This window comes from Peromyscus californicus, unplaced genomic scaffold, assembly GCF_007827085.1.
Source record: "Peromyscus californicus insignis strain IS unplaced genomic scaffold, ASM782708v3 Scaffold_17__1_contigs__length_78620276, whole genome shotgun sequence".
NCBI classification, from domain to species: Eukaryota; Metazoa; Chordata; class Mammalia; order Rodentia; family Cricetidae; genus Peromyscus; species Peromyscus californicus.
The window spans coordinates 50881526-50905406 of record NW_026294469.1 but is presented as its reverse complement, the minus strand read 5'-3'; the positions used below and the strand labels follow the sequence as shown (position 1 = coordinate 50905406).

The following is a 23881-nucleotide window of genomic DNA, read 5'->3' as shown; positions in this document are numbered from 1 at the left end:
TTGTGAGTTCCAAAGAATGACATGGGAACTTTGCAAGACAAATCTATGGGTAAAATGTGTACCATGCCAGCCCAACAACTGAGTTTAATACCCAGAACCCACAAAAAGAAGAAAGCAGAAAATTGACTTCAGAGAATTGTCCTCTGATCTCCATACTCACCCTGTATCATACATACATAATAAATAAATTTTAAAGGGTTGAAATATTACAATAATAATAACAAGCAATCCACATTCCACTTGTATTTCTCTAAGCCACACTGAAATTTTAAAATGTGCTGCCTAGCTCCACCTGAAATCACATCCTCTACCCACCTGTTGCCAGCTCCTGTCTTAAGAGCCCTGGAAAGCCTCTAGCCATTCAGCTGATATAAGAAAGCAGGCTGAGTAAGCCAGTAAGCAGCACTCCTCCATGGCCTCTACATCATCCCAGTCTCCAGGTTCTTTCCTTGTTTGAGTTCCTACCCTGACTTCTTTTAACAAGGGGCTATGTGGAAGTGTAAGCCAAATAAACCCTCTCCTCCCCAACTTGCTTTTGGTCATTTGGTTTCATCACAGCAATAGTGACCCTGAGTAAAACACACAATCAGAAACAAAGCTGGCCTAAATCCTGATCCTGAAAGTTTCCATGAAGTATGACAGCTACAACAATACCATTTTTACAATAATTGCAATTCAATTCCAAAATGTCTATATGAGCTTTCATTTCCCATGTTTCATAACTAGATTAATGTCAAAAAGAACAAGCTTTCTCATATATTTATTCCTACCTCTTTTAAAAACCAATTGCTTATGATAGAAAAAAATTGAAAGCAAATACATAAAAGAGATCTTCAGAAATCCCACCTGGCATAACAGAACAATATTCTGTTTTTCTTTCATACAAATAATTAAAAAAATAAAAAAAAACAGATGTGACCATGTAGGGGGATCAGATAGCATTTGTAACTTCTTTTTGCAGTATCAAAATGTATTTTGAGCCACCTTGATAGAGAAGGCTCTCCCTAAGGGTAACTGAGCAGTTCTGGACTCTTTAAGAAGGTAGTTATGGGTGCTAGACGCCTAACGACAAAAGAGTGGAACAGCACTGAGTACCAACTCAGAGGAGATTCCAGCCCCACGGACACCTACGGCACAGGTGCCAGAGCTCACCCTATGGTGTCTGCAGAAGGCACTAGAGCTGACATTTATCTTTATTTTTCCAAAACTCAGTCACACCACTACCTACCTGTTCCGCTAGGAAACAGGTTTTGCAAGGCATGTGTATCACCATATATTTTTCTTCCAAATGTTTGCCTCCCTGAGGTGGATCTGATGGACAGACTCCAGGATGCAGGACTCACTCCATCCACATAGAGTGAAATACCCCAAACATGGAAATGGAATTGAAAGATTCCATAATGCAATAATATAGCATTTTTTAACAGAAAACTTCAACTATTTTTGTAGCTCTGATGTATACTGCAGCCACCATCTGATTATCTTGACAAGATTTACATAGTCCTTTGACTGTGTACTCAAGGCTGGTATAGATGGGTCCTATGGTAGTTCTAGTTTTAGCTTTTTGACAATCCTCCATATAGATTTCCACAGTGACTGCATTAGTTTACATTCTCCCACAGAAGTGGGTTTACATGCAGAAGAAATAAAATAGGTCCATCTCTCTCACCCTGCATCAAAAAAAGTTTTATATGGATCAAAAACCTTAATATAAAATGTAAAATGGTTAAACTTCTAGAAGAAAACTAAGGGGAAAATCTTCAAGACACATAAACAAGAGTTTTCTGGAAATAACTCCAATAGCATGGGAAACAATCCCTAGAAGTGACAAATACAATCACATGAAATTAAAAGACTGCGGAGTACAAGACGCTATCAACAGAGTGAAGAGAGTCAACATAATGAGAGGACATCTCTGGAAGTCATAATTCAGACAAGGAATTAATATCCAGAATGTAAAATGAACTGAAAACAGTTGACTTGTCTCCTTAAAACAAGGCTGAATTTTCATTATTGCACAACAGTTCCCACTGTGTATTGCCCAAGGTCCACAGTATTTATTTACCTTGGTACCCAACCCATATTTACCAACCCGGAACCACTTTCCCACTCATGTCCCATCATCCTTGCCTCTAGCCCAGGGTTGCTCAACCTTACTAATAGTAATTCAGCATTACTAACAGTCAAGACAGAGTATACACTTTTACAGCGGATGTTTAACAGCATAACAGACGTCAGCCATTAGATGCCAACAGCGCCAGAAGCTTCCTTCAGTGTTATAACTAAAACCGTTACTAGATAGTGCCAAATATTCCCTGATAGTGGAGGGTGGGGTCTCCAATTAAGAAATGCTGCTATAAGGAAATCTTTGACACTATGAAAGAACCAAACCTATGAATAATAGTTATATATGATGAAGAAGAAGAAGAAGAAGAAAAAAGCCAGATCAAAGGATTATGACCAATAGGTCATAATCAAAGGAGAAAGAAAAAAATTTTCACAATAAAAGCAGATTTAAGGAATTTATGTCCACAAAACCAGCTCTATGAAGAAGCACATATTTTGATCTGAAGAGATTATTAAACATCTCCAAGAGGTCATTGGGAATAATATTCCCAGAAGAGTTAACATAAAGAGGTCTAAGAAAATAATACCACTGCACAAAAAAAAACGGGAATTAATAAACATTATTCATAAGAACTCTCAATATGAATAGTTTCAATTTCCTCAGCAAAAAGACAGACTAACAAAATGGATTAGTAAAATGGCTCCATCTTTTTGCCTACCTCCACTGGCGTATACTACTTCAGAGTAAAAGGATGGAAAATGGTTCTCCAAGTAAATGGAGTAAAGAAACAAGCAGGCAAAGCTGGTCTGATACCCTACAAAAGGGATTTCAAACCAAAATTAATCAGAAGAGAAAGGGAGGGACATTTCATACTCATTAAAGGAAACATTTACCGAAAGGATATTATAATTCGAAACATTTATGCACCAAAACCAAGGCATCTAGTGTCATAAAATAAATATTGTATCTAAAAATGACACAATGACCCTAACACAGCAATGGCAGGTGACTTCAGTACCCCATTTTCACCGATAGACAGCTCGTGCAGACAAAAACTAAATAGCACAACCCTGGTGCTAAATGATATCACACCATCATTTTAAAACATGGATCTAACAGACAACTACAGAACATTCCACCCAAACACTAAAGAAGACACTTTCTTCTCAGCAACCCATAGGACTTTCTCCAAAGCTAATCACAGATTAGGACACAAAGCAATTCTCAACAAATTCAGGAAAAAGAGAATGAATTTGGATGTCAGCAGCAATACTAATGGCAGGAAGCACACAAACTCATGGAACAAACTCAAGGAAAACTCAATAAACAGCTGAATAAAACATTGGATTTGGAGAGAAAAGAAGAAATTTAAAATTCCTGTAACTGAATGAAAATGAACACATAATGTCTCAAAATTTATGGGACACAGTTAAAGCAGTCCTAAGAGGGAAGTTTATAAAACTGGAGAGATCTCATTTTGATAACTTAATGTTGCTCCTGGAGGCCTTGGAAACATAGGAACAAAACACACCTTAAAAGAGATCATTAATGTTAATATATTGTTTGAAATCTTAACTAAAGCAATAGAGCAAGTGAAGGAAAGAAAGGGAATGTAGATAGGGAAAGAAGCCGAAATGTTCTTATTTACAGATAATTTAGGATTCTATATGCAAAAGACTCTTAAGAGTCCATCAAAGCTCCTGCACCATGCGTCTAATAAATATATTCCACAAAGTAGCAGGATCCAAAATCAACACACAAAAACCAACAGCCTTCCTATGTGCCAATGACAAACCTAAAAAGAAAGAAATCAGGGAAGCGATCTAACTCACAATGGTCTCACAATGTATCTTGGAATGACTCTAACCAAAAAAGTGAGAGATTTACCCAATGAAAACTTTTAGACACTGAAGAAAAAAACTGAAGAGGATACCAGATGGAAAGACCTTCCAGGCTCATGGCTTAGCAGAATTCCTATTGTGAAAATGAATATTCTACCACAGGCAATCTACAGATTCAACAAAATTCCAACTCAATTCTTCACAGAAATTGAAAAAGAAAACAATTTTAAAATGCATATGCCAACACAAAAGACCCAGGCTATCCAAAATAATTTGAAATTTTAAATAAATAAATAAATAAACAAACAAATGCCTGGCGGAGGTGTCACCATCCCCAAATTCAAGTTATACTACAGAGGTAGATTAATAACAGCAGCACAGTACAGGTGTCAAAGGGACACACTGACCAGTGAATAGAATTGAGGACCAAGACATAAATCCATGCACCTACTACCATCTGATTTTTTATGAAGAGGTTAAATAATACACACTGGAGAAAAAGACAGCATCTTCAACAAATTGTGTATATAAGGCTTTTAGAACCAATAGTGAAAGTCTGGTTTACATCCACAGTCACTGAATTAATATTTGCTGAGCATTTACTACAGTAAGAAATTGGGTAAAATATGACAGTGTTTATCTTTAAGTGTTATAAAGCTTTGCAGGAAAAACTTACAATAAAAAAATCTCATAAGTACTAAAATGAGAGATATCTATAAAATGTTTAAGAGGTATGTCAGAGTACAGACAGTTAATTGAGGCTTTCCCTTAGAAAGTGACATCTAATCTAAGGCTTGGTAAAGGTGATGTAATAGTCACATGAAGAGATGGGAAAGGCTGCTCTTAGTAGCAAGACAATACAATTTATGGGAAAATGAAGGAGCACACTAGACCTGGAATACATGTAGAAAGTGGTACAATACAGCTAATCAAAATGTACATTCTGTTATGGAGTCATATGTCGTGTAGGGAGCTTGTTCACATTGCTTAGGATTCAATTCAAGCCTTCAGTGTTTTAGTTCTGAGTTGAAGAAATGTAATAACAATGAGTAATCATTTATTGACTGATTTATTGAATGATAAAAGTAGGGCACTCTCCTGGCCTTAAAAAAATCAGTAAGATGTAAGAGAGAGCAGGCAGGGATCTTTATCATAAATGTTGCAAAATATACTCAATTAACTGACTCCAAGAGAAGAGACCATTATGCTGCAGGCAATTCTGTTCACTATACACTGAAAAATCGTAGGTTCCCAGATAAACATGAGACAAAAGCTGGTATCTATTGTGTTTTCCTCCAGCCCAGTTCCCACTGTCATCACTGGATACAGCCACTGGGACTCGGCTTCTAAATCAAAAATTCATGTATTGAAAATTGCAAGCAACATATATGCTCCAAACTAGCCAAGTATTGCATACAGCTCACAAGAAAGCAAAGAGGATCTGTTTTGACACCAGAAAAAATGAGGTGTGGACTTACTGAGAAAAAGACATCTTTGTTTTCATTTGCACAGACTCTATACCTTGAGGGATATTTTAGGGTGATTTTTGACTACATGGTAATTTACTTAGGTGTTGCTCTTAGTAATCCTTCCATATGATTCTGATCTAAAGGAAAGTGACAGAATTCACCATCCTCCAAGTTATCGAATATGAAAATACAAATTGTGAGTTGTATGAGGATGAAAAGGGAAGCCATAGGGTCTAGGATCAACCTTAATAAGACATCCTTCAAACAAATAGTTGAAACAGCCAAGATAAAAAGAGAGGACTCCCTTTCCTCATGAACACATAAACAGACATTTCCTAAAGAAATAATTAAGTTCCTGGGCGGGGGGCATTCTTCCAGACTGCTCAATCGAATGCTGACTTGGGAACTTTCACTTGTCAATCAGTTTCTCACTGGCACAAAAACAAAATTATTGACAATTGTTCACCTAGTTAAACTTAGACAGATGCTGTATTTTGCATCTGGAAGGCCAATTGGATCTTTTTTCTATTTTGTTTTCCATGGTCTTTTCCCCGCTCTCTCTTCTGTTTATTTTTTTTAATAGAAAATAAAGATCAGGACTCTACAGCTATTGAGAAGCACACATAGCAATTCCATTCCTGTTGCTAAGCAACAAGGGCCATGTACCAGCACAATGAATGGATTCTGGGCAGCTGTATTATACCAGCAGCGATCAAGAGCTGTCTTCATAACCACAGGGGTGAATGCTCTCGGACACACAGGCATCTGAATTTACCTGAGGAAAGCACAAAATACACTTATTTTAAGGCTTTCTGGCATTCAATTTCTTCCCAAAATGTTTTTAAAATTCTCCTTGATGAAAACTTGACACAAAATGTTATAACAATAATCATCTCAAGAGATAGAAATAGGTGAGGCGGCCCTCAACTTCCCTGGTTCAGGCCGCATTTCACAGCCTGGGGTGCTTTATAACCTCCCTCCTGATCCCAATAAGCAGGCTTTCTTCCTACTCTCCTACATCCACACAGGCAATTAATTCCAGGAAAATTTTGTCTCCTACTGTGATCAGTACTTGCTCTCTTCAGTTGCTAGGAAGAAAAATACAATATTCTGAACTATACTATGTCTGTATTATTTTATTTTTATTACAAAATAATACATGCTACTAAACAAGTAGTGCAATACAGATGGCTGTGTGAACAACTCCCATGATCTCAATTATCAGTCACAAGCAGTGTAAATACCTGTGTACATAGTATGCCAGATTATTTTATGTATATACACAAGCATATCCTTTCCTTATATTACCCATACGTATAGTTGTACCTTGCTTTATAAATTTAACAATAGTCAATATAATTTTAATGACTCCTATACCATGTCATAATTATCTATTACTATAAAACTTGGAAGAATGAATAACAGGTAAGTCATCTATGGCAAGACAGTTCTACTAATCTTACTACATCTTCCATCGAATCCAACCATAACTAACTAGTATTATTAATTTCCCATTTCAACTAATTCCTCACTCACTTTTCATTTCTGCTAACACTACCTGTATTCAAGACTCTTGCCTGGCTTTTTACTTTAACAACTGTCAGTTGACTCTAGTTTTAAATGTCACAAACCCAAACTCAAAGGGGCTTAAACAAAAGTGAACTTCTGGCTACGCTGATAGAATTTCCAGTAGGAGCGGACACACACGATCAAAGGGTTAGATGAGTCCAGTGGTGTCCAGCTTTTCTCTTTACCTTACAGTAATTCCACCCCCTTGTTGGCTTCATTCTTGAGCAGACTCTCCCCCCAAAATGTGATGAAATGGCTCCCTGTTTCTCCAGACTTAACCTCAAGAGAGGGCTTTGGGAATGGCTCAGTGAGTAAAGTACCTGTTACACAAGTATGTGTGGATCCCTAGTACCCACGTAGGTCAGGCATGTTGGTGTTCAGTTGTACTCCAAGTGTGTGTGGTGGGGGATACAGAAAGATCTCCACAACTCACTGGCCAGTCAGTGTAATCAATTAGTCATCTATGGGTTCCCTGAGAGATCTCATTTTTAAAAAAAAGTAGAGAAACCACACAGATCTGGGACCATGTGGAGTCTGACCTGGAACTCCAGGCAGGAACCCTTTACCCAATCGGCTTGTCCACTCACCTATTAGCCACTCTACCTGCCACACCGTTCTTTGACCTGATGAACACAGACCCAGAATATCTAGTAGGATTCCCCAGACCCAGTCTTCCCTCCCAGCCTGTCAGCTACCCCATCTCATCATGCCGCTCTGGTGTACAATGTGTTCTGTGGCCTTGAACTCAGAAAAGAAAATTCTAGTCTACCTTCCAACCTATCCACTTTTACTTGAGAATGATGTAGCATCCTGTGCCCTTTCCCCATGGAGTATCACTTATGGCCACTGTGGCCCCAGCCTCTACCACCAAGGACCATCTATAGAACCCAGTGAGCCCTCCATAGACTTATGAACATAGTCAGTAGAAGCCTAAAAAAAATTTACTCCTAAGCCCAGAAGTTGCGCCTACCCCTTCATTGAGCTGAGATTACTTCCAACACCTATTCACACGCTAACACAGAGTGGATACAACCATTCAGCTGGCTCATACACTGACAAGTTGGGGAAAGAGCAAAGATCCAAACACCCACACAACAAAAGTCTGAGCAGATATCTGCACCAAGAAACACTAGCAGTGACTTAACTCTACTCATTTTCTGTCTCATTGCAAAAACACAAACAGAATGAACAACCAAGATTGTATTTCTCCTCCAGAAACTAGCATTCCCATCAAAATATTCCCAAAGAAAAGCAGCTTAGCTGATGTACAAGGAAATGATTTCAAAATAACAATTATAAATATGTCTAAGGAACTCAAAGAAGACATGAATAAATGCCAGAATGAAGATTGTGAAAACACAAACAACTGAAAGAAACTAAAAAGCAAGAAAGGAGTTATAATTTGACAGAGTCACAAAAAAAGAAAAAGAAACAGAGTAGCATGAACCGTATCAGGTCCAAGTAAAGGAGTTTGGAAAACATAGCCTGATTAGTCTACAATGAAGTAACTGATGATATTAAAAAGGATACAAAAGACAAAAAGAATTTGAGTATTTCATGTTAAAAATACCTACTAGAAATAGGCAACGTGGAAGGACAGGCAATGGATAAAATGAATTTAATAAACTAAGTATGCCAGAAGCAGGGCTCTGTCCTTGTGGGCTGATGGTCATTTGAGGCAAGCTAAGGCCTTGTACCCCGCTCAGGAGTAGCTCAGCAGGTAGACAGTGAGGGAACATTGGAGATTTTTCAGAGGTCAAACTGTGTTGACAAGATGGTTTGAAGTTACTCACCAGGTAATTGCTTAGTTGGTAGAGGCTGTCTCAGACACTTGGAAGAGTGGCAAGGGCCATTGTGATAGATAGGGCTCAGTGGGTGTAAAAATGTTTTCTGTGTGTGCCTGATAACATGCATTCTATCCCCAGGCTCCCCAATACAGTCCTCTGACCGCCACACAGTTGTTATAGCATGCATGCTACCACTCATACATACACATCATACACGTAATAACAGTAAGTGAAATATTTTCTTAAAGATGGTGAAGCCACAATGGGACCAAAGAGGAGGAGGAATAGATTGGCAGTGTTTGCAGTAGTGGTGGAGTCTGGGTGAGGCTTCGGAAGGACAGTGGTAGTCTACTTATGTGACTAGTCTGAGTTCAGCTCTGCCAGAAATGGAGAACACTATGTTTTGAAAACTAAGTAACCAACAATGTTAACTGCCTCAATAATTATATTGATATGTGATATCACATGCATAAACAATATCCTGGATTATTGAATTACATGTTATAAATCATTATAATTAACTTCAACTGTCTTTTACTTATCTTTTAGTATAGTTACTAGACAATTTAAAATCACATTTGTGGTTTGCATCTGTGTGGTCTGATTATACTTCTGCTGAGCAGAGTGATTCCACAAAGCCCTATTCTCTGTCTCCGGGCTTTGGTGACATTACAGTATTCAGGAAAACATGACCTAGCCCTCAGTCTTTCTCATCTCACACCGAGTCTGGCTTTTGACTAACAGAATGAAAATTATATCAAGACTCAACAGCTGCCATGTCCACACAACTCACACCTACCCAGGAATGTACACTCACGTAGAAAAACAGTCACCACCGCCTCCTCACATGAATATCCACTTACCATATATGCACACAGCCATATCTGTATGTGTCAGAATAATATCCATAAATAGAGGAGTATTAGCAGAAGCTCTTGTTACAGTGGAATTTACATTTCTGTTGTCAACTCTAGTCATTTATTTAAAGCAGGACTAGTCATTAGTGTTTGTGAATAAGTTCTTTGATATTCAAACAAATATTTGAACTTTGTAGTTTCCATCTACTAATAAAAAAGTGATCAACTGAGGGGATGACCCCAGCACAAGCTTCCCACCCACAGTCGAGATGTCTGCCCGTACACAATTGAAGGGAGAGAAGCAAAGGCCCGGAAGTTCGCTTTGGAATGAAGCCCTCTGTTGCCAGCTGATGAGCGGGACAATTGTACCCCAATCTTTCAGCGCTCCTTTTTGGACATCTGCTCTTTTGAAATCATAAGCACTGCCTGATCCCCCCTCCCCAAGGCCTGCCAGTCCCATGGGAATCCACCACCTAGCTCACCCCTGTCGGCACCTGCTAACTGTGTCACGCGGCTGCTTTGGATTCTTTTATTTTGTAAATATTTTTATTTTATAATTAATTTAATTTTACATATCAGCCACGGATTTCCCTGTCCTCCCTCCTCCCACCCCCTGGCCCTCCCCTCCAATCCATCTCCCATTCCTACCTCCTCTGAGGCAGGGTCTCCCCTGGGGAGTCAGCCCAGCCTGGTAGATTCAATTGAGGCAGGTCCAGTCTCCTCCTCCCTACACCAAGGCTGAGCAAAATGTCTCAGCATAGGCCCTAGGTTCCAAAAATCCAGCTCATGCACCAAGGACAGGTCCCGGTCCCACTGCCTGGGGGCCTCCTAAACAGTTCAAGCTAATCGACTGTCTCACTTATCCAGAGGGCCTGATCCAGTTCTGTGGGGGCTCCTCAGCTATTGGTTCACGGTTCATGTGTTTCCACTAGTTTGGCTATTTGTCCCTGTGCTTTTTCCAATCATGGTCTCTATATCTCTTGCTCATATAATCCCTCCTCTCTCTTGCCAGATGGACTCCTGGAGCTCCACCTGGGACTTGGTTGCTTTGGATTCTTAACTCAGTCGGTAGTAACACATCAATTACTCAGAATGACACAATGAAGGTCCTAATTATGAGAAGAAAGGATTTCCTTCAAAACTGAACTTCAAAGAAGTTCAAAAGCACATTAACTATTTAAGCTTGTCATGGAAGAATGTGGGTGGGGCTCAATATTGGACACAACACTTCAGAACAGTGGGTCCCAAGCTTCCTAATGCTGTGATCCTTTAATACAGCTCCTCATGCTGTTGTGATCCCAAACCATAAAATTATTTTCATTGCTACTTCGTAACTGTAATTTTGCTACTGTTATGAATCGTAATGTAAATATCTGTTTTTCAAATGTCTTAGACGACCCCTGTGACCCCCTTATGACCCACAGGTTGAGAATCACTGTTTTAGACCATGAAGTATTCTTGCTCCCTCTTCATTCGGCAAAATAATTCCATTTTCCTTAGAAGAATTGTGTTTGCCCTTATTTTGAGTCCATATGGTCTGACTGGAGCTAAACTCATTCTTCCTATTTCATCTCCAATTGGCAATTGTCTTGGATAGCTACCATAGTTCATATGCCTGGGAAATTCCAATGGAACTATCATATAAACTACGTGGGTTTAGAGGTAAGTGTATTGGGCAGTCTGTTCCCATGAGTATAATTCTGGAGCTTTGTTAGAAATATTGGGAAGATTTGTATTTTCTCTGCAACAGAAGTTAGTTAAAATATGAGCTGAGAACTTCAAGGTGTTATTATAGGGGCAACCCTTCCCTAAGAGTACGGCAGAGTAAAAAGGGAAGGTTAATCCCAATGCCTTTGCTCTAGATCCTGCTCCAGCAAACTGCACATTCGAATTTTCAGTGAAGTGAGCTAATAAACTCCCATAGTTGCTTAACCTACATAGAATTCAGTTTCTCTTGGGAGAATCATAGCTAACAGAACTCTAAATACTTAGAAACCCCATGTGTAGATAGGTTATATTTCCTATGCTTTGGGGAGCAGTTTTTTCCAGAGCCTCCCTTGATGATGTGAATTTCACTCTGAAATCCCCAGTTTCCTTGTCCACAGGGCACGATCATCATCATTAGAACTTCCTTGGAGGTCTGGTCCATCTGTAATGAGGAAATTCAAAGGTCAATTGGGTACTTCATGATCAATTGTTGGCAGCTTTCACCATCCAGTTGTCCTTGCAGCTTCCTTGGAGTAGAGCCCAGCTCTAGGCTCTCCGCTTCTGTGTGGATCCAAGACCTAGACACCAACGGGTATTCCGGCTTCAGCTAGGGTCCAAATGTATGCTAGATTTTTCACTGCCTCTTATAAAAAAGTTCTCCCAACCCAGCGGCTTCGGGAGTCATCCCTCCTAATCTAAGAACTTCAGAGAAGTTTGATGTTCTGAGGAAGTCCTTTTTTAAAAAAATAAACTAATAAAAATATCTATAAATTTTTCACCTAGCAAATTATACTTTGATGTTGTAAACATTATCATTTTTTGACCTGGCTAATACTAACTGCATATTATAATGGTACTGGATTATGCTGTGGCCTTTCTCATAACCAACTCTTTCCTAAGGGATAAATTAAACTGCAGATTCCAGCAACTTCTTACCAAGCTACAGTTAGGCTTTGCGTAGATCCCTACCTAGAATAAGTACCATCAAACTAGGGTGCCTCTTTAACTAGAATGCACATCCCATGACATCTCCATCATCACGCTGACACTAATGATACCCTATGTTCATTTACCGACACATGCATAGTAAGAAAACACGGGCCAAGAATCAGAATGCTGTGTTCTAATCTTGGTTTTGTGCGTCTTTTCAAGACAAACAAACAAACAAAAACCAGCGGTAAAAGAAAGAAACACTTGTCTTATTTTACTGGATGTTGTAGAATTAGAAAGCAATGCATTTGCAAGAATATTGTAAACTTTGTGCTACCAAAGACATAAACTATTAACACAGGAGTTTATTACTCACCAAACTGTTAGCTTATGCTTCTCTTAAGCCACAGTCAGAGGTTCGGTAGGTTGCTAGAGAATACTTGTAGTACTCAACTGCCCCTAAAAAATATATTTGCAAAGCAAAATAGCATGTTTGCCAATAAGTTGGGGCTGGGAGATAAACAAGTTTAAGGAGGAGAAAATGTGGCCACAAAAGGGAGTGAGAGAAGGAATGTTGGGCAGAGAAGAAAAGCAAGAGACAGCAAACCATAGGGAAACGGGCACGTAGGATACAAGATGGCGGAAGCACAATGCAGGGTGAGAAGAGGAAGACAGCGGGGAACAGGAAAGAGCCACAGAACAAGAGGCATCAACCCTTCCTAAGCCAGACGTCCATATTAGAAGCATCCCAGAAACGAGGTGACTCTGGCTTTTTGTACACAAGGCTTTTAGTTGCATAAGAATTGGCCATTTGAGTTTCTCTTTAAACAAGAAAAGTATTATTATCGTGTGCACATACGTGTGTGCGTGACATGTGTGTGAGAGAGTGTTGGTATGCACATGCCTGTGTGTGGAGGTCAGAGGGCAGCTTTCAGGAGTCATTTCTCTCCTTCAACCACAGGTTCAGGGCACTGAACTTGGGTCATCAGTATTCCACAGCAAACACTTTCATCCTGTGGAGCCATCCTGGTAACCCTTGGGCCTGTCTTCAACCCAGCCAGGCCCTGTGGAAAACTAGTGACTGACGCTTGTTCAGGGACAGACAGTGCCCACCCTGTGGGAAGAGACAGGGACAGCAGCAGCAGGACCAACAAAACCTCAGGTGCTTTTCGTTGTTGTTTTGAGACAGGGGTCTCACTGTGTTGCCCTGGCTGGCCTGGGACTCACTATGCAAACCAGGCTGGCCTTGGTTTCACAGAGACCTGCCTGCCTCTGCCTCCTGAGAACTGGGATTAAGGGTGTGCGCCACCAAGCCCAGACTAAACCTGGGATGTTTAAGAGCACCACAGAAAAGGAACAGAAGGGTAAAAGAATCGGGGATCTTGGTCTACAAAATGAAGCCTGGCCAGTATGACATGGCTTAACTGGACACAATCTCATTACTGTAGCTTTGCTTCACTAAGATGTCGATTAATCTGGATTTACTTGATTATTAAATCCAATTCAACCAATTATCTGGGCATACTAAAACAATTTAAAAACAAACAAACAAACTGGGATTCTCAAGCCTGAGCAGGATAGTCACTTTGAAGGACACTGCAGTGGGAGTTTTAATACACAGAGGGGAATTGGCCTCTTGAGGGTATTCCTGTTCTGATTCTAGATCCCTGGCTGATTGCAGGTGTCTCTGGAGACTCCAAAAGAACACAGAAGGAATAGCAACTAATGGACTTGAGTGAAAGAAAGAAGAGAGAGAGAGAGAGAGAGAGAGAGAGAGAGAGAGAGAGAGAGAGAGAAAGAGAGAGAGAGAGAGAGAGAGAGAGAGAGAGAGAGAGAGAGGGGAGGGAGGGAGGAAGGAAGGAAGGAAGGAAGGAAGGAAGGAAGGGAGGGAGGGAGGGAGGGAGGGAGGACATGACTGCTTCTAGATATAATAGAGGAGAGGGTTTATTGTAGACAGGATAAAAGGGAAACTACACAAAGGGGCAGAGACTGAGACATCTGGGAGAGTCCAGAGTGTGTGTGGCCAGACTGAATCAGGCCATGTGAGGCGAGAGGGTGAGGCAGAGCAAGAGAGGCGTCACCAACCAAGAAGGGTGGCCTAAGCCAAGAGACCAAAATGGCCAAAAAGGACCGTGTAGCCAAAATGTCTGGATTACATAGGGAGAGAAGCTGGGGGAAGGGAAGCCTAGTCCCTGGGCTGGAGAGTTCAGGATAGGGAGTGGCGTATGCCAGTCAGGAGGATCCTCTAATAGGTAGAGACTGGAGGATGCTGGGGGAAGCTGGTGGCAACATCAGACTTGATATGTTAATAAGCACTGCAGTTAGTCATTTATTCCAGTTTGAGACCTGGAACATCTGATCAAAAATGAGGGCGAATTTCTGGAATATGAATCAGTCAAAGAGAAATAACTACTTAAGGAGCTAGTCTCCTCAGTACATCTTGAGTCACAGAGGCCACTGCCTTTCCTTTCTGAGATGTGTTGGCTCCAAAACAAACTCTATTTCCCCAAATTTCAAAAATTAGTAGGGACATGGGGCTATCTGTGGTGCCTATTAGTATACTAACGTGCATGCTGGCCTCCAGGCTCCCTCAGTACCACAAGTAACTTTTATGCACTTCAAAGTCCATACTAGTTCTTCTCACCTCCTTCCCTATCCTGACCTCTTCTAGCCCATGAGCTTCCCTCTCACAGCTGCTCATTTTCCCTATAACCCTGCTAATTTTGGCTGTGGTCTCTTCTTTTGTCTTCCTCTCTCTGTTTCCCTCCTCCCTTTTCTCTCTGCCCCCCCCTCCGTGTTAGTCCTTCTCTCTATCGCTTGGCTCTGCTCTCGCTTCTCATGGCCGGATCCAGTCTGCTGGCTGTGTTCAGTCTACGAATTTCTCTCTCTGCTCTGGACTCTCCTGATGCCTCTGGCTGTTCTCTCTCTCTCTCTCTCTCTCTCTCTCTCTCTCTCTCTCTCTCTCTCAGATCTGCAATAGAAACCTTCCCTTCAACCACACCACGTTGCATCCATATTGTCAGTCTGTATGTCATAAGCCTTCTTTCTCCAAGTGGGCTCTTTGCATCGCTAGCCCAGGGAAACAAAACGCTGTCTACGAAGGTCTTACTTAGCACAATACCAAGAACAGAGAAAGATTCAGCAACTCACGGTCATGACAGTAGAGAACACGGCTTAGTAAAATAAATAGTTAAAGTAGTAGTAGCAATGGTTGAAGCAAAATGAGTAATGGTGGTTTCAGGACTCGGTGGAACAATGCTCGGTGGAATATTGTATAATAAATACAACAGTGGTGATGTTGCAGCATAGTATTTAGAGGTCCGAGCTCTGTATTCAGACCTAGTAATTTTACATGGCTCCATAGCATGCAAATAAGTAAGAGCGTCTCTCTTCATAAAGTTGTCATACAGAATAAACAAGACAACACTTAGAAAAGATTAGCACAGATAAGGATCTATCATGACCCGGGTCCTGTTAGTCATGGCAGACGTAGGGGTGAGGTGGCAGCCCAGGCGAAGGAATCAGTCCCACAAGTGGCTAAAAACAAAGGGCACGGTGACCTTGTCACTAGAGGTCCCATGCCAGTAGATAACTCTCCAGGAGAGACATTTCACTTTCAGCCCGAGAACTCATATTCTGTTCACCTTTCCACCTCCCTAGCTTCAAAATCTATAGTCGCCGTTGAGATCCAGCGTGGATGCGTGTGTGGTGGTGGTAGTCATTGTCATTAATAGTCCTTGGGCACAAATTTTTCTCTCATGGGGCTTTTGGTAATATGACATTGCCTAGAAAGTTGAGGGGTGAAAGAAAAGTCTTTCAAACTTAGTTAAGTTCTTCCAATATTCTACCATGCCAGGCAGTGTGCTTACCGCTGGACACATGATGCCGGGCGGTGTGAGTACTGCTGGACACATGATGCCAGGCAGTGTGCTTACTGCTGAACACATGATGCCGGACGGTGTGAGTACCGCTGGACACATGATGCCAGGCGGTGTGAGTACTGCTGGACACATGATGCCAGGCGGTGTGAGTACTGCTAGATACATGATGCCAGGCGGTGTGAGTACTGCTGGACACATGATGCCAGGCAGTGTGCTTACTGCTGAACACATGATGCCGGACGGTGTGAGTACCGCTGGACACATGATGCCAGGCGGTGTGAGTACTGCTGGACACATGATGCCAGGTGGTGTGAGTACTGCTAGATACATGATGCCAGGCGGTGTGAGTACTGCTGGACACATGATGCCGGGCAGTTTGCTTACTGCTGGACACATGATGCCGGGCAGTGTGCTTACTGCTGGACACATGATGCCGGGCGGTGTGAGTACTGCTGGACACATGATGCTGGACAGTGTGAGTACTGCTCGACACATGATGCCGGGCAGTGTGCTTACTGCTGGACACATGATGCCGGGCGGTGTGAGTACTGCTGGACACATGATGCCGGGCAGTGCGCTTACCGCTGGACACATGATGCTGGGCGGTGTGCTTACCTCTGGACACAGTTCATATTGAGTGTGAGTAGGAGGTTGGCCTTACAAGAAAGATGGTCAGTCATCAGACTGCTAAAGGAACTGTGGACAGAGAGGAATACGGTCAGCATCGTCAGAACTTTTTTCAGAAGCCGGATGATGGAGCATAACAACAGCGGAGAGAGAAAGAGTCCAACGTGAGTGGCAGAGTTAAGGTTATGTAATTTCAGTAAGAAAAAAAAAACCCACAGCTAAATTAAGCTTGTCTAAAAAGGTTACTACTTTTTCCCCCCACAGAGTAAAATCTCATCAGTTCAACATAATTGGATAGAAGCATGTCAAAATTAATCAAATATGAATTACAGATTTTTTAAAAATATGACTAAGTGCTTGGATTTTTTTTTTACTAGATGAGGTGTTTTAAATAACCTTTAACTTCCCTCTTCTTACTTAGCATCATCAATGTCCCTGCAACAATAAAAGTAAGGTTTTCTTTCCTAAATACTTCTGGTTGTTTTTGGTTTTTTTTTTTAAGATAATATAATTACATCATTTTCTTTCCCCTTTCCTCCCTCCAAACCCTTCCAGGTACCCCCTCACCGTCACCTTGCTCTCTTTCAAATTCAGGGTCACTTTTTCAGTTAGTGTGCATACGTGTGTGTGTGTGTGTGTGTGTGTGTGTGCACGCACGCGTGCTTCTAAATCTTGGGAATAATCGCAAGAGAGGGAATAGAAAGATTGAAAGAACCCAAGGAACAGGAAGTTTGCTGTGAGATTGTGTCTCCTAGAAATGCCGGAACCTGCACTCTTACAGTCTGACCGATATTTCAGCCCAAACATGACCTAAACAAGGCTGACACCGACAGCAATGGTAATGTGTGTGTGTGGAGGGGGCTCACGAGGCTTCAACCCCAGACAAAGAACGACAGGCAAGTAAGGAACACTAAGAGGGGAGAGATAATCTTCCCCAGGGAGGGGCACACAGATTGGTTATCCAGTACCAAATGGTCTACCCTGGAAATGTGCACACAAAACGAATGCCTTAAAAGGTTGTTTTTGTTTTTGTTTTGTTTTTTCTGAAGTGGAGTAACCTTTGTTTTTTCTGCTTCTACTCACACCTACAGGCTTAAAAGAAGAAGCCATTTCTATGGCTTCAGGCTGATTGTCCAGCCTATAAAATCTTTCAATTAAGGAGAACAGACTAGCCGCCATTCCTCTTTCTCAAACTAAGAGATGTAACCTCTCTGCAATATCAACACAGAACGAGGCTGAAGCGGAAAGACTGCTACTGCTTTGAGGCTAGCCTGGGCTACAGTGTTAAGTCCTGTCTCAAAAACAAGCAAACAAACAAAAATATCAAAAAAAAAAAAGAATAAAAATAAGAAAGCAGCACGCTTAAAGTTACAACAGAAATCAACCACACTTTTCCTGATTCTCAAGAGTCCTAGGGTGACATTACTGTTTTGTAAAACTTCTGTCAACACTGCAATGATAAATTTCAGTTCAGAGCTGGGCGGTAGTGGCGCACGCCTTTAATCCCAGCACTCGGGAGGCAGAGCCAGGCGGATCTCTGTGAGTTCGAGGCCAGCCTGGGCTACCAAGTGAGTTCCAGGAAAGGCGCAAAGCTACACAGAGAAACCCTGTCTCGAAAAACCAAAAAAAAAAAAAAAAAAAAAAAAATTTCAGTTCAGTCTCAGAGCAAGCCATCAAAACATTCCCTTCAGGATAGGGACACTCTCTACTCAATATTAAGTTTGTTTAAGCTCTTAGTTATCATAACTTGTCTAAAACTCACAATCACATACTACAGTATTTATTTTCCAAACATTTGTACATTTTTAACAGGATAGTCTTCATGAGTCATGAAGAAATTATTTACTCTGGAAAGAACTAGATTTGATTCTCACAATCAAACAGTATAGAAAGTGGAAATGAAGAATTTCCATAATTCTGATATTACCTATAGACTTGCTGTAGGTGGTTTGCTCCCATAACTGTTCATAAGCAGCTGTCAGAAGGGTCAGGACCCTAATGTTTATATACTCCCTAATTATACAAAACATCCATAGGCTTTGCAAGTTACAACAGGAATGAGCTCTGAAACTTCTGGAAGGAAATGACTCCATAAAAGGACAGTCTCATTGCTCTCAGTATCTAGAGAGTAGCATTCATCTTCCAGTAGCCAGAAAGACCATCAGTCCTTTTAGTAATTAATTTCTATTCTACTCAATTCATCATATAGCTTGTATGATCTGAATCTTACCAAAAACATTCACTACTGGGACCGTTGCCAATACAGCCAGTTCTCAATTAGATTTTTTTTTTTAACTAAATGTACCATTGGTTTCTCCATCTCAGATGACTCCAAATGCCTAAAAGTTTCTGTTCACTAGAAAAGCAGATCTCTTAAGACAGTGTCTGTTCACCAGAAACCTCCCTTAATCTGCCCCAAAGGTCAACTACCCTGGGCAAGGACATTTAGTTCCCTAGTTCCACATCAATCTAAACAGCTTTGTATCAACTCCAAGATGCCATTCTGTTGACACAAACTCTGCTTGCTTCCCCTCCATTGTGCTCTTCCCTCTACCAGGTCACTGGGGCCGAGGGGCTTGGCAGTTTGGTGCTCAGTAAACCTTTCTTTCTACCCATGGAATGGTCTAGTTAGTTGGTTGCGCTGCAACCTCACTTATAGCTAGCAATATGGTTCAGTGCATAAGAGGACTCCCAAGTTGTCCTCTGACCTCCACATGTGGCCTTGGAACTCATGCATTACACACACACACACACACACACACACACACACACACACACACACACACCAATAAATAAGTGCAATAAAAAAACACTCTGACTTTATACATCTTTTTACACACTTTTCCTGGAAGTTACTGTATAAATGAGCAAGTGTGGCACTTGAGACAAAGAGACTAGAAAATGTGAGCCTCACTTTCCGTAGAGAGAGCTTAGAGTGCTTACAATAAGTATGCACCTGTGTCATTGTGCTCAACAGTATGATAGCACTGAGCGATCAAAGATGAGTACTTTGTATAAAAGTTTTCACAAGCACTAAAATGGATAAAGCCATTGTAAGCTAAGGAGCAGGAGAGTGGGTGGATGAGAAAGGGAAAGGTTATTCCTCCCGTTCTTTAGAAATGCAAATAGAATGTGGCTTAAACATCACTAGCTGGATGATAAAATGGTAATCACTTACCAGGTGTTTATTCAGAAACCTGTTCCAATTCCTTACTTGAAAAAAAAAGTCTTAAATTGAACAAAACCCTATTTGTTAAACAGCAATACAACTAAATATCAAGGTGAAAACATATGTCATAGTATAGATCTGTAAGCTTAGAGGTAATTCTGACTATACTTTTCCAAATTTAAGTGATAAAGTGAAAAGCCCATGGCAGATCACAGACCCCCTGGCCACTTGTATGCTGTGGAGTGCCTTAGGTAAAAGACCAGTTGCTGTGGCTATTGCACTGAATGCTGTGAATGTGTTGCTCTGATTGGTTAATAAATAAAGTTCTGATTGGCCAGTAGCCAGGCAGGAAGTATAGGTGGGACAAAGAGAGAGGAAAATTCTGGGAACAGGAAGGCTGAGTCAGGAGTTGCCAGCCAGACACAGAGGAAGCGAGATGTGAAGGCAGAACTGAGTAAAGGTACCAAGCCATGTGGCTAAACATAAATAAAAATTATGGGTTAATTTAAGTGTAAGAGCTAGTCCATGGTTAGCCTGAGCTAATGGCTGAGCAGTTTTAATTAATATAAGTTTCTGAGTGATTATTTTATAAGGGGCTGTGGGGTCCTTGGTGCTGGGCGAGCACAGGAGAACCTTCAGCTACAAACAGTTCAAATGCTTTCTTGCAAAAGCAAGAGGGAAACATAGCCACTCAGGAAAACTGTTGCCCCAGCTTCCCTGCGGAGGGTTTTAATCACTGTGTAAAACCCCAGGAGCCAAACATATCTGCTAAACCTTTGGTTTTGGAATCAAGTCTAAAACATCAAATCGTAGACCTTCCCCCAACGTAACTTCAACAGAGCCAACTGTGACACTCTAAAGACTAGGCTGAGATTAATCTCTGGAATCCATGTGATGGAAGGAAATAACTAACTCCTACAAGTAGTCCTCTAGTCTACATACATGGCCATGGTTACACACACACACACACACACACACACACACAAATGCAATAAAAATTTACAGTGACTTTATACATCCAAGCATATACTTTTTCATCATCAAGCAAAGGTGAGTGAAAATACTGACTTTGAGCATCTTAGAAATGTGACTTTGGTGAAAGTGAAGATCCCAAAGGACTCGGTTGTTTCTTGTGTAACACTGCAATCCCTATTAATAAAGACCTTCCAGTATTTTCAGAAGTGAGTTTATACAAGTCACCTGCTTCACAGATGACTGAATCATGGCAATCTGTTCTTATCAAATGTTCAAAGCATCAAGGACAAACGGTTTTATATTTTACTGTTATTGTCTAGGACCCTTTTTTCAGATTTAGTTATGGTTATATAACATTTTAATCTAAATTTATACACACATTAGGAGATAGTTTGCATTTGAATAGTTGGAGGTAATTTGAAATAATCAGTGGTTTGGAAAGCAATGACTTATATCTTAGTCTTGGATAAATCACTATGTATATACATACATATATATATGTATGTATATACATATATATATATATGTTTGTGTGTGTGTATGTGTGTGTGTGTGTGTGTGATATTAGGAAGAGTCTCTCACTCTTCTGAAACTCTCTTTATTTCTCTGTTGTTCTTTTGTGGAACTGCAAGGAGCTATAAGACATAAGTAGAACTCTACTAATTCAAGTAATTCTGAGCATCAGTTATGTGCTTTATATTTATGGGTGGGTGTGTTTGTGTGTGCACGTGCACATGCACATGTGTATAAAGTTTAAATCTTCATTTTAATTATACCACATGACAGCTTGGTACATGTGGACAGTACGCAATGACTAGACCAGCTTGGCATTTCCCTTTCTTTGTTCTCTCACAACATTTTATTATCTTGTAAAAAGTAAGCATCTATGCCTATATGCACAAAGGTATAATAGCATTGAACAATGACATTGTGTGAGACACAGTGCAATACTTTAAGTTACATGTTTCCTGAATCTCACAACATCTCAGTGTTACAATGAAGAAAAAAGAAAAAAAATGACCAAACATTTCTGTAACATAGATGACCCTTTGATATAGACCATATTTTAATCCTTTTAAGGACAGAGGTGAGTTTTACTGGGTGGAAAGTGAGGATAATTGAGATATTGTAAATTTATTTATTTATTTATTTATTTATTTATTTACTTACTTACTTACTTACTTATTTATTTTGGTTTTTCAAGACAGGGTTTCTCTATGTAGCTTTGCACTTTCCTGGATCTTGCTCTGTAGACTAGACTGACCTCAAATTCACAGAGATCCGCCTGCCTCTGCCTCCCGAGTGCTGGGATTAAAGGCGTGTGCCACCACCGCCTGGTGAGATATTGTAAATTTTTTGGACAAAATTAGGCATTACCTCTACCTCCCCAAGCTTTTTGCAGTCATTGATTTATGTAAGTCATAAGAAACTATCTACAAACATACTACTGGAATATGAGATTTCAGTTAAAAACTGGCAAGAGCTAGCTGTGCTTCCAAAGAACCCAAGGAAGGACAATAAGACATCCAGAGGCCAGGAGCCAGCTCTGCAGGTTGAATGACTGAGTTCTGCTCTGCAGTTCTGCAGACTTTTTTCCTATCTACAACACAAGCTCCATGCCTAAGGCTCGGGGAGCATCGCAGAAGAGGAGGTGAAAGGATTTTAAGAGCAAGAGGACCAGAATGTCTGCTGTGAGACTGTGTCTTCTATATATGACAGGGAAGCAGCAGCCATGAAATCTCAACAACATGGTCGCCTAATCAAGACCTGAATAATGACACCAGTTGACATGCCAACATGGGTGGAGGAAATCTCACAGGGCCCCACTCCTAGATGAAGAGCTACAGGCAATTAATGACTGCTGAGAGAAGGGTCTTCCTGAGGGATAAGCCCTCTATTTGGTTACTTGGGTACCACGTGGTCAGTCTTAAAAATATATACATATGAGGAACACTAAATGGACTCAGTAGGATATATTGATTTATACACACACACACACACACACACACACACACACACACACACACATATATATATATATATATGTGATGATAAAGAAAAAGAGGTCATGAATTTGAGATGGAGTGGGGAGATATGGGAGGGGCTAGAGGAAGGAGAGGGAAGGGAGGAAATGAAGTAAATACAGTATACACATCTGAACTTTAAAAAAATAATTCAAAATAATTTTCTGTTCTTTCAGAGTCAAGGTGCACTCCCACAGGCATAAAGCACCTGGCCGTTCATCAGTTGCAGTCAGAGTGTGCCTTGGTGGGGCGCAAACCACAGGAGGCAACAAGAATTCATCTGGCAAGCAAGACAAAATTCAAGACACTTAAAAGCACCACCTGTTAGTGATAATCCAGTTCCCTGCAACATGTCACAAAGAAGGCTGGGCGAGAGACTTTCTACGGTCAGAAACATTGAGTTTTAGATGATGACGTTGCTATCATCCTAGTCAACCTCAGACTCTGCAGAGGAAGGACCAGAAGGACCCAGGTCACACAATGAACAGCTATACCTGTTCTTTGCCAGGCGTTCACACCCTCGTTTCAATCAGAGAGGGCCGGAGTATTGAAAACTGTATTTGTCAAGACTTCCTTGTCTGCTGGTTTGTGGTTCTGTTTTCTAAACAAGAAGTTAAAAATGGGAAACAAGACGGTATGAAAAAATAATTATTTTTTTCCTTATCAGATGATGTTTTCTGCAGAAAAAAAAATGGTTTCAGAAGCAAGAACTGGTGTAGCAGCGGCACTTCTAGATCCATGACAGTGGAGGGAGGGGTAACACATGCAGAAGATCCATGGCACTGGGGGACAGCACATGCAGAAGACCCATGGCACTGGGGGACATTGCACGCACTGGTGGGGACAGTGAAGCTTCCTGGCCCTTGGCTCACATCCTCTTGCCACTTTTCCAGACAGCCTTGTGATAAAGTTCTGGGACAAAAGCTCCATTTTCTTGGAAAATGTACATCAGTTTCCATTAGAGTGCTTACATAGCA

General features: G+C 40.9%; 1 protein-coding gene across 8 annotated transcripts in view; it reads right to left on the bottom strand.

The window, feature by feature from the left end:
• The window catches only part of Htr4 (5-hydroxytryptamine receptor 4), a 208682-nt gene that overhangs the window by 157071 nt on the left and 27730 nt on the right, over positions 1-23881 (bottom strand). The window lies entirely within an intron of this gene.